We start from the raw sequence: 10,359 nt of genomic DNA, 5'->3' as shown, positions 1-10,359 counted from the left end.
CGACGATCAAACCTGAGATTGGGGCGTTCCCCATGACGACGAAACCTGGACAAGAGATAGTGATAGACTACACGGACATGGGGGAAACAGTACGGGGATGCCGCTACATGTTAGTGTGTGTGGACATGTTCACAGGGTGGCCAGAAGCCTGGCCGGCAAGAAGGGAGGACAGTCAGACAGTGATCAAGTGTTTAGTGAACCAGTACATTCCCAGACACGGCTTCCCAGAGAAAATCAGGTCAGACAATGGGACTCACTTTAAGAACAGTGATTTACAGAAGGTAGAGAGCTTATTGGGCCTAAAACATGCTTTTGGCACTTGTGATGGTAATTCCATATATTGACACTCGGAGTAAGGGACACTGAGACAAAGTTCTCTTCGTACATTATAACCGTTTTATTAATTATTATGCGCAGAGACTATTATGAGAGACGCGTCAACCGCTTACACACACATAATCGTCTGAGGAGTCTCTAACTCCATATAGCTCATTCAACCGTATATATCACATAGGAAAAAGGGGTGTGGTAAGATGCTGCCATCTGTCTCATGTCAATCAAACACCTTTCCCTTTGTTCTATCACACAAGTCAAATGCTATCTTCCCCCACCTTATCCTTCCTGCCATGTTTACTGTAGTGTTTACCCAAAGGGGCCAACTGATCTTACTCCCCCCAAGGACCACATTCCTGAGGAACAAAAGACTGACACCCTTCTTCTAGGCAGGAGGACATGGCCCAAATACCTGTTAATCCTCTGATATTATACAGACATGTGTGTCACAATCAAAGTAAAGATCTACATATCAGCCAAATGGAAAGACAGACATTTCTCAAATGTACCTTAGTTCAGAATTACCATAACACACTGTATACCATCCACAGTCCCAGGGAAAGGTAGAAAGGATGAAACAAAACTTAAAAAACAAGTTGGCTAAGATATGTGCACAGACTAAATTGAACTGGGTGGATGCACTGCCACTGGCACTCATGACGATTCGATGCTCGTTAAATCAGACCACTGGGTTCACCCCATACAAGCTGCTGACGGGGAGACAGTTTCCAGGACCAGCCGCGGGGCCTGCGGTCCCAGAAGGGGAAAAGTGGCCCAAAGATCACAGAGTGTATTTTGATGAATTGCGAGCTCTCGTTTCAGAATTCTCCAATAGAGTCGGAGAACGGAGGAACCTGCACCCGCTGGACCAGAACCTGCCCCAGGCGGAGTGGGTGCTGCTGAAGTTCATCAAGCGAAAGTGGTCGGAGCCAAGGTGGACGGGTCCTCATCAGGTGGTGGAGAGAACGAGCCATGCGGTCCGCCTGAGGGACAAAGGAGAGACCTGGTACCATTGGAGCCAGTGTACACCAGCGCAGGAGCCAGGGAGGTCGCTGATGGACCTCATCCAAACCGGGAAGGAGGAGCTTTCCCCAGTGTGGACAGAAGGAGGACCAGCTCCAGCCGGTCCGGTGCCAGAAGCGGACCCCAGGACACGGCGGGACTACGAGCGAGTGAAGGAGACAAAGGACGGCGCCAGGGGAATAGACTCTTAGGGGAAGGAACTGAAGAATACTGTAACAAAAGGGGGTATAGGACACCGAGTGGCTACTACCACTCGTACCAAGATGACAGGGTCACAGAGAAAGGTCTGGGGAGATAGTAGAATGAAATGGTATATGGGAATTGGTGGAATAATGTGTGTTGTATGTTACTACAGGTTTCCCTGGTTGGTGTCGAGTCTCCATTTCCAAAGCGAGAAGGCAGCTGACACAAAACAAGGACGCCTGCCTGAAGACCTTTGGGTTTGGCGCATGCGCGAGCGGCGACACGATCTTCTGCACGCTCTGTCAGCTGTGTTTTGTTTGTTTTAATAAATGTTGACAATCCGTCGGAATATCAACGATTAAATTAAGTTTTTAGACAGATGAGAGTTTAGGGTTCAGAATGAAGCTGAACACTGCCATCCTGCTGGTGATTTTGATAACTTTTTTAACCAATCATGCCAAACAAGCTGTCGGCTACAATTACCTGGAAGCACAAATCACCTACACAAGAGACTTTCTGTTAAGTCTTAAAGTTTTCATTGCTTCCACCTGAATGTGTCAGGGGCAACAACCCCAAAGTAAGGAAATGCGGCAGGAAAGGAGGAATCCAGGAAAGAGTGAAAAGACAACCCTACAGACAATCACTCCCATCTGTTATGCTCGGCAATGTCCAAAGCCTAAGGAATAAGGCGGAGGAGTTGCGGGCCTGCACACAGCACCTCACTGATTACCGGCAATCCTGCCTTATTTGCTTGACAGAAAGTTGGCTCAATGGGGGGGATCCTGACTCGCTGGTCGACCTAGAGGGCTACACACTGGTGAGGATGGATCGTAACCTGAACTCCGGGAAAAGAAAAGGTGGAGGCGTGTGTGCATTTATCAACAATAAATACTGTAATCCTGGTCATATTACGACAAAGCATCAGATCTGCACGAAGGATATTGAATTACTAGCGCTCTGCCTAAGGCCTTATCATCTGCCTAGGGAAATACACCAAATCAGACTGTTTGTTGTGTATATTGCGCCCTCAGCTGACACATTGGCTGCTGCCACTATGATTCAGGAACTTGTAGCTAATGCGGAGGAAGAGGCCCCGACGCAGACAATTTTGTGATGGGTGACTTTAATTTATGCAGCCTAAAGGAACATTTACCTAGGTACCAACAATATGTCACCTGTTCTACGCGTAATGAAGCTTGCCTAGACCATTGCTATGGAAACATCCAGGACGCCTTTTATTCTAAGGCTTTGCCTGGTTTAGGGAACTCGGACCATAACCTGAACCATACCGGCGTCCCGTCTACGGGACGGTTCAGACTCATTTGCGGCATGTGGTAAAAACTGCGACGATTCGTAAAATCTAATTTTTCCTGGTATAGGCATGTCTTATATCGCCAGAAAGCTTGGAATCTTGTTAAACTAATATTCAATTTAAAAAAGCTATTACGACGACCAAACACGGTGCAATTGTTTCACGGCAGTCAACAAGAACAAAACACTTTACTGTAGGCACTCGGTTTCATTTTTCATGTATCACGGAAAATATTGTACTTACATTACTGAACCTCCGCAGATTTCTTATCCCTCTGTTCCCAGAGAGGACGGGAAGCATATTTTTGCTTGGTGAAATCCGTTTTAATTCTCATAGTATCCATGCGTCACAGAATGAAAAATGACTCGATCCACTTGCAACAAAACTATTCATGCTATTCAGACCATAAAACAAGTATTTTCCCCGTGACATTTGGTATGTCTGTAATAATTAAACACTCAGGAAGATAACTAGCCTTATTGCGAGATTCTACACAGCGAATTGGCTGCGCAATACCTCAGTAAACCCTAGTAGCGCGCCTCACGTTACGCACCAATAAGATGGACCAAGACAAACTTGAAGGACAATATCTTCCTCCAATGACGACCAATTAATTTGAATAGCTAGCTAGATAGCCAATGAGCTGGCCTTTCTTGTGATGTGGGAATGTGCACTGTGGGAAGAATGGGCTGGAATCTAGAGGTGTGCTCAACCGGACACCCCTGTTTCATTTCGAATTGAGAGAGCATCAGAGCGCACTAGTATTTTCATTACGCACATTGTTGCTATTACTCAGTAGTTACTTCTTCTTGTTATTTCGATAATTTTAAACATTTCGAATTTGAACATGGCTCCTAAAAGTGGGAAAGCGAAATCCAAGACCCAAGTACACAAACTTGGAGGAGATTTTTGAGGAGATTCAGCGAGAGAGTGACCGAGAGCTAGACGAGGATTCTCTTAGTGAACAAAGTTTTGATTCTGGCAAGGAAGAATTGTTCTTGGAAGGAAAGGATCCCGTTTTAGATTGGTGAGTAAAATAAATTATTGTTCTTTATATGTATGTATGTTTATATGTATGTGTGTACGTGTATATGCTTGTGTACACCTGAAAAATAATTTTATTTGGGTAGTAAGTGTAGTAATATGTATATATTACAAATATACAATTACAGTACAAATAAACACATACATAAATATATATTTCAGCTAAACTTTCATATAAAAAGTAATATAAATACAGGTTGAAAGAACTGTTCTTTGTCCTGTTGTCATGGTGCGGTGAGCAGCAGCGCCACCGTGCCATAGTTCCTCAGTTCCCATACCTCACAAACACATCCCGGACTGTCACATGTTTCCAATCTTCCACACCAGGTCCCAATTTGTATCATTTGTATGTGTATATATGTTTCCCCTCTGCTCCCCACATTGTGGATCATTGTTGCTGTCTGTATGCTGGTGAGTGTTGTTTGTGCTACTGTTTGTATGTTAGTTGCTAAGTCGCATTGTTGCGCACTTTATTTTCATTCAGTAGAGTAGTTATTGTTTTCCGTTCGTGTTCGGTTTGTTGTTTGTTGTTTTAATAAACCAACGAACGTGATCTCTGCCTGCGCCTGGTTCCTCCAACGCTACACCACGACAAGTGTTACACCTGTGCTATATGTGAGCGTCTTGTTTTGGGCCCAGTTGTAAAAGAGATCTTAGTCTCAGTCTGCATGCCTTGTTTAAATAAAGTTTAAATTAGAATATATATATATATATATATATATATATATATATATATATATATACACACACACACACACACACATTTGTTATATGGCTATAACATGTTGTTGTCCCAATATATAATTCTAGTATTGGTCCCCATATGTAATTCTAATCAACTCTAAATGTATTTTATTTTTTTAACAGTTGAAGCGACTCAGACTTGGATGATCTCTGGGAGCCGGCTGCAAAGAGACAACCACAATCAAGCAGTCCTGCCCTCACTACTTCAGGAGCATCTACATCTGCCATTGTTTCTGGCTCTACAACAAGCACACCTTTTGTCTCCAAAATCACTCCAGGTCCAATGTCATCCACACCTACCCCCGTCCGGCCATCCAGAGGTGTGAAGAGACCAGCCCAGAGACAAAGACGGGCCAGTGCACCAGCTGACACCCCCACTGAGGGAGAGGACCATTGGCACACAGTACTGGTGGAGGATGTGGAGCCACATCCACCCACATTCAGGCCTAAAAGGCAGCCTGGACCTCAGCTGGACATGACTGGGACATATAGCCCCCTCCATCTGTTCCAGCTGTTTTTTTACTACCTCTGTTCTTGCGACGCTGGTGTCGAACACCAACAAGTATGGGACTAAAAAGCAAGCTGGAAAAAAAGAGGCATGGAACACCATTTCCATCAATGACATGTACTCCTACATATCACTGGTCATTTACATGGGGATTGTGCTCCTCTAGCACTCCTGCCCCAGGACCTGCCTCCAGTGGTGCGCACATACCAAAGTATCTGGTTGCAGACCTGAATGTGCCTCAAGACCAAAAGGGTACAGTAGGAAGGCGTCGTTGTACCCTGTGCCATAAAAAGTCACCTATTACCTGCACAACTTGTGGTGTCACCCTTTGCTTTACAACAGAAAGAGACTGTTATGGTACTTGGCATCAGCAGCATAACATTATGTGGAGGGTTGACTTGGGTGATCTGGACCCTCAATGTGTACAAAGTTTTTTTTTTTTTTCACTTTTTGTTTGCTGTTTGCACTTTTGACATTAGATCAGTGTTGGCTTCTCACTTATTGTAAATAGTTCACTTATTTTGGGGGGCATTGGATCAGCGTTCTCGTCACGCCTCCTGTCAGTACCTTTATGAAGAGAAACTAATGATCCATCATGTATGACATTTCTGGGAGTGTGTAAACCTTATTTGTTATTACACTTGTATTTTTGAATAATCTCTGTTGTCATATGCTTGGAATTTAATCATTTATCCAATTTGGCCACTTGGGTAGATTTGGGGACACTCGGGAAGGACACTTGGGAGTCCTCTTACAGAATATTCTGCAGCTCTATGGTCATTCAATGTAGCTGCCTAAAACTTTACCTACAGTCTCCTGCCTTCTAAGGGACAATACTTGACGTGTCTCCAGCCTCCTATCTCAATGCATGGCCTTCCCACTGCATTTCAAACATGATGATAAAAATAAAATAAATAAAAAAAACGTATGTTTTTGGTTTGTTTTATCTTCTGCCAAATCTATTGTGTTATACTTTCCTGCATTCATTTATAATTCCTGCAAACTACAGTGTCTCCTTTCAAATGGTACCAAATAAATGTTTCTACTATACTCAGGTCATGAGCTACAAGCATTTAGATTTGGGTACATCAATTTAGGCGGAAATTGACTTTTTTTGCACCTTGGCTAACAGGTAGACCATTGCTATGGAAACATCCGGGACGCCTTTTATTCTAAGGCTTTGCCTGGTTTAGGGAACTCGGACCATAATGTGATTAAGCTGAAGCCTTCCTATGTGTCCCGACTACGGAGTGAGAAAGCGAAAAAGGTGGAGGTTAAATGCTGGTCTGCTGCTGCGACGGAGACTCTTCAAGGATTGCCTGGAGTGCACAGACTGGAATGTAGTTACTGACGGGACTGATAACGTCAATGACGCAGCGTTCGCTATTTCGGGGTATGTACAATTCTGTGAGGATATGATCATCCCCCGAAAGACTATTAAGATGTTTCCTAATAATAAGCCCTGGGTCACTCCAGAGTTAAAGCAACTCCTTAATGAGAAAAAACGTCTGTTTAAATCAGGAGGAAGTAGAGAAGAGAAAAAGATAGTACAGAAAAAGATCAAAAGCAAGATCAATGAGTGTAAAGCAGCATACAAACATGAATTAGAAAGCTTTTTTTTAAATGACGTTAGAAGAGCCTGGCAGGGAGTTCAATCTATTACAGGTTACAAGCCCAAGAAGCACCCTATGGTAGCAGACAATGATTTTAACATGGCAAATCAATTAAATGATTTTTACTGTAGATTTGACATATATGATTTTGAAGCAAAACAGAATGAGGCCATTACAGTAGTAAGAGACATGAAAGGTGTGGATATTGACATCTCTATGGACGATGTCAAATCTCATTTTAGACGTGTAAACCCCCACAAAGCTTGTGGACCTGATGGTATCAGCTGTAGGACACTAAAGGTGTGTGCTGATCAGCTGGCACAGCCCTTTCACAGGTTGTTCCAGCTGTCACTAGACACTGGTGTTGTTCCCAGTCTATGGAAAAAATCTTTAATAGTGCCGGTGCCTAAAAACAATAGACCTAAGGAACTCAATGATCTGCGCCCTGTTGCCCTTACATCCACAGTTATGAAATGTTTTGAAAAAATAATTTTAAAGGAACTTCTCCATAAGCTCTCACCTCTTTTAGACCAAAATCAATTTGCTTATCGTGCAGAGAGAGGTGTTGAGGATGCACTGCTATCTTTGATTAACAGCATTCATTAGCACCTTGAGCATGCTAAGAGTCTTGTCAAGATTGTGTTCATTGACTTTAGCAGCGCTTTTAATACAATTCAACCCCACCTGTTGGTGGAAAAATTGGTGCATTTGGGAGTAAATCCCCAATTGATTATCTCGATCTATAACTTCTTGACGGATCGCAGTCAGCAAGTCAGATTTAACTCATGTATATCATCCTTACAAACTATAAACACAGGGGCACCACAAGGGTGCGTTCTGTCGCCCATTTTATACACATTGTACACCAATAATTGTCAAGCCTCCTCTTCAGCTCACACTTATTTTAAATATCCTGACGACACAGCATTGGTTGGTTTTTTAAAATCTAACATTTCTTCTGTGAATGAATTCCAGAGGGAATTACAGGGTTTCACTCAGTGGTGTTCTGATAATTTTCTTGAAATAAATGTAAAGAAAACAAAAGAGATGGTTATAGATTTTAGCAAAAACAGAATTATAGTCCCCCCTTCTAAGATCAATGGTGAACTGGTAGAGCGAGTCTCAACCTACAAATATTTGGGAGTTGAAACTGACTCTAAATTAATTTTTAATGACTGTGCATTGAATAAAACTAAGAAAATGCACCAGCGGATGTTTTTCCTTAGGAAACTAAACACTTTTAGACTAGACAGACACATCCTTGTAATGTTTTATAAAAGTATTCTCCAGAGTGTTCTGTCTTTTGGCCTTATCTGCGTGTTTGGTAACATGCATGTTAAGGACCAAAGAGACTGCAGCGTATGATCAAGATGGCCAGTAAGATCATAGGACTTGATCAGGTGTCAGCAACTCAGCTGTACAATGAGTTTATCTTACAAAAGACCGACCAAATCCTTAATGACCCCACTCACCCTCTTCATCATAAATTTATGAGAAGCAATAGGTCAACTGGTAGAATTTTACAACAGAGAATTAAAACGGAAAGTACAATAAATAATTTGTGCCTACAGCAATCAGACTGTATAATGACCAAGCACATCGCAAGTACTTTGATCCCACACTGGCATTTTAACTGGATGGTACACCCAAATTTCATTTTTGGACATCAACTAGTTATTTTTATATACTTATTTTTATTTTTAGCTACCTTAATGTTTCGTAAACGTTAGATGTCGGATTGTCTTTGTCATTTCTGTAGTATTGTTTATTTTTGTATTGTGATTGTTGACTTTTGTTATTGTTATTCCCATTGTACTGTTACTTTTTTGTTATATACATGTTTATTGGTTTGTCTGTGGTGTCTATATGTTTAGAGAATATGTTGCGACAAGAGTGCAAAATGAATGACCACATGAATTTCCCCTTGTGGGATAATAAAGTTTACCTTGACCTTGAGAAGGGAGGGGGTATTGAATTGGATTATATCAAAGGGTCACATACTGCTTTCACGTTCGCCTTATGCTCTGTCATAGCTTGCGGGAGATATAATGGCTCGTGGAGGGATTACAACCTGTATGTGAGTCACACTCCATATATAGATGTGATGTGTGGCGGGATGGGACGAGGTCCGCCGCTTGAGGGGTGGTGCCCGGGATGGGACGAGGTCCGAACGTATACGGGACAGTGGCAGCCAGGACTCCCGCTGGGACAAAATGCCACTATGTGGAGCTCGTTTAAGCTCCAACGAGATTTCAGCTCCTCCCAGAATCCACTTACCTTGTCTGTTGGGGGTTGGGACACCTCTCCTGACAGAGGTGCTGATAAAATATATCTGGTTCTCGGAGTGGAGCAGGCAGGAACTGACACCAAAGCGTTTATTAAGATTAACATTAGGGTGCCGACCACTAGCTCTCCAGTTGTGGCAGTCACGGGGACTGTGGACACCTCAGCAGGTAAGGTGGAACCTGGGGAAGTGGTAGAGGTTGACTATACCAAATTGAAACCGTTAGAGGTGATCGAGAAAGCCACGGGGTATCACGAGAGCAATATCTGGCTTGATTGGATGTTGCAAAATGCCAAAGAACAAGATTTAGGGGACTGTGTGGCATGTGCCGCCGCCCGACCTCAACTATACACTGACTCTTGGGGATATCAGTGCATGTTAGCTCTTACACATAGCGCTTCCCCTGTGAACTGCACCACCCTGGCAAGTGTGTTTCCTCCGATAGCTAACGACACCAGGACGGGGCTGTTCACTCCCCATAAAGGGGGAGGGGGATATACCTGTTTCCACTTCACCAGTTAGAAACCCGTGGTGAACGTTGGAGAAATCCCCTCACAGTGGTGTAATGTTACGATCCAGAGCAGATCTATTACGGACCCTGGGCCCGGTCTGGCCTGTATTACTATTGTGGGGGCACCCGACTCTTGGTTAGAATCCCAAAAGGCACCCAAGGGGTATGTGCGATGGTACGGTTAGCAGCACCCTTAGTGCTGATAGGTGACCGAGTTAAAGCACTCCAGGCAAAAAGGAGCGACGCTCTTACCCGGCGCCGGTGTAGATATGTAATAGGCTGTCGCTCAAGTGATACATTCGACCTCACTGTGGACTCCCCAACCTATATAGATGCGATAGGGGTCCCTAGAGGGGTCCCCAAAGAATTCAAACTTGCAGACCAAGTCGCGGCAGGATTTGAAAATATTCCTATTCCGTCCGCTTTGTTCCCCGTCACTCCAAACAAGAATGTAGACCGCATTAACTATGTACATTATAATGTCTTACGTCTCTCTAATTTGACCCGTGATGCGGTTGAGGGCCTGTCAGAACAGTTGGGCCCCACCTCGTTGATGGCGGTGCAACTAGAGCTTGGCGAATAGGGGTGATCTCTCTGGGGAGAGATCAAAAGGGGGAATTGTAGATATATTGATTGTATAAGTTAGTGAACTGTTGTAAGCTGTTGTGAGCATCCATCAATCCATCATCTTCCGCTTATCCGGGGCCGGGTCGCGGGGGCAGCAGTCTAAGCAGGGATGCCCAGACTTCCCTCTCCCCAGACACTTCCTCTAGCTCTTCCGGGGGGACACTGAGGCGTTCCCAG

The sequence above is a fragment of the Esox lucius genome, chromosome 8 (genome assembly GCF_011004845.1).
Source record: "Esox lucius isolate fEsoLuc1 chromosome 8, fEsoLuc1.pri, whole genome shotgun sequence".
Taxonomy (NCBI): Eukaryota; Metazoa; Chordata; class Actinopteri; order Esociformes; family Esocidae; genus Esox; species Esox lucius.
This window is presented reverse-complemented; position numbering follows the sequence as displayed.